The sequence below is a fragment of the Hemitrygon akajei genome, chromosome 24 (genome assembly GCF_048418815.1).
Source record: "Hemitrygon akajei chromosome 24, sHemAka1.3, whole genome shotgun sequence".
Taxonomy (NCBI): Eukaryota; Metazoa; Chordata; class Chondrichthyes; order Myliobatiformes; family Dasyatidae; genus Hemitrygon; species Hemitrygon akajei.
Genome location: NC_133147.1, coordinates 3979573 through 3981792, shown reverse-complemented (window position 1 = coordinate 3981792; position 2220 = coordinate 3979573).

The following is a 2220-nucleotide window of genomic DNA, read 5'->3' as shown; positions in this document are numbered from 1 at the left end:
CTTGCGTCGCCTGATTGTATCTGTGTGACCTATGAACCTACTAACCGATACTATGGACTATATCATAATATATCAACCGATATCATAATACTATGATAGAATTCATCCTGCTGTTTGAAAGCACAGGGTAAATACATCCCAATGAAGAATAAGTACTCTAAAGGCAAGGTGACACAACCGTGGCTGACAAAGGAAGTCAAAGCCAACATACAAGCAAAAGAGAGGGCATATAATCAAACAAAAATGATGGGAAGTCCGATGATTGGGAAGCTTTTAAAACCCAAAAGAAGGCAACTAAAAAGCCACAAGGAGGGAGAAGATGAATTATGAAAGTGAACACACCAATAATATCAGAGGATACGTTATGTATCTAATATTTCAATAAAATTTGTGTTGTGTATGTGGCCTGTTTAGACAACTACGTTATTAATTAAAATGCTGGAGACAAGAACTAAGTTCCATGGTTCTTTACTGGTAGAGTCCGAATATTGAAACGTCTCGATAGAGTGGATGTGGAGAGGATGTTTCCAATAGTGTGGGCAGTCTACAACCAATGGGTACACTTCAAAGTAGAGGGATGTCAATTTAGAATGGAGATGAGGTGGGATTTTGTTAGCCAGAGGTTGGTGAATCTGGAATTCATTTCCACAGGCAACTCAGGAAGCCAGGCCACTGGGTGTATTTAAAGTGGAGGTTGACAGATTCTTGATAAGTCCAGGTGTGAAAGGTCATGGGGAGAAGGCAGCAGAATGGGATTGGGAGGGAAATGGATCAGCCATGATCAAATGCAGAAGCAGACTTGATGGGCCAAATGGCCTAATTCTGTTCCTATGCATTATAGTTTTTGGAATGTGGGAGGAAACTGGAGCACCCAGAGACAGCCCACCATAATGGGGAGGACAAAGTCCTTACAGACATTGATGGGAGTTATACATTATTATCGATTATTTACCAGTATTTACAACAGAATTGGTTGCCATCACTTTAGGCTTACAGTGGGTGGACGAAATTTGTCCATGCAAAGTTGTAATTTGTTCAGACTCCTTTTCAGTTTTGATGAATCTTAGAATAGGTCATTTTAGCAGGAGGTCATACTTAGTGTTGGAAGCTCATCAAACATTATTTCATATAGTAAGTATTGGTTTACATGTCTACTTATGGGTCCCAGCACAGGAGGCAACAAGGGGAATGAGTTAGTTAATTGCTTAGCTAAGAAAGCTGTTATAAGTTCAACAGTGGGCGTAGACCTTCCAGTCACAAGGTTGCGGGACCGGATGGCATCCCAGGGCAGGTACTCAGGATGTGCGCGGCACAACTGGCAGGTGTGTTAACAGACATTTTTAATGTCTCCCTCTCCCAGTGCCCTCCTGCTTCAAAACATCCACCATTTTACCGATGCCTAAAAAGACCAAGTTAACATGTCTGAACAACTGGTGTCCTGTCACACCTCAATAATAAGCAAAATGCTTTGAGACTACAAGGACTACATCTGCAGCATGCTACCATCCACACTGGAGCCCCTACAATTCACCTACCGGCACAACTGATCAACAAATAATGCAATAGTCACAGCTCGACACACTGTCATTACACATCTAGAAGAAGGATGCTTATGTGAGAATGCTTTTCTTGGACTACAGTTCAGCATTCAACACCATATTTGCCTCCAGGCTCGACAAGAAGTTCAGAGACATCGGCCTTCACCCTGCCTTGTTCAGCTGGATCCTGGCCTTCCTGTCAGATTGCCAGCAGGTGGTAAGAATGGGCTCCCTCACCTCTGCCCCTCAATACAGGAGCCACTGTGGTAGCAATGGTTAAAACTAGTGTCTAATGGAATACTTGACAATTCTGGAGCAGCTGGGCTTAAGACTGCTGATGCGTGTCGAGAATAACCTTGGATGATAAGCGCAGTACCAGAAACTCCAATTAATAAGATACTAGGCCTCTGGGACCAAGAGGGATGATGTGTCTGGGGGTAAATTATGAGCCCAGAGAATAGGGAACAAAGTCGACTGTTAAACTTGTGCTGACAGAATAATTGACATGACTTTTAAGCGATTGATCTTGTGCTGACTGTGGGATGCCAAAGTTATGTGAAGTTGTTTGTCTTGCTGTATAAATATGAGCTCTGTATAACCTAGAATTCAGAGTTCTGGTGGCGGTGGGGACTGCTGCAGACCCTCCATGCTGTCATGTTAATAATCTCTTAAAACGAAACTC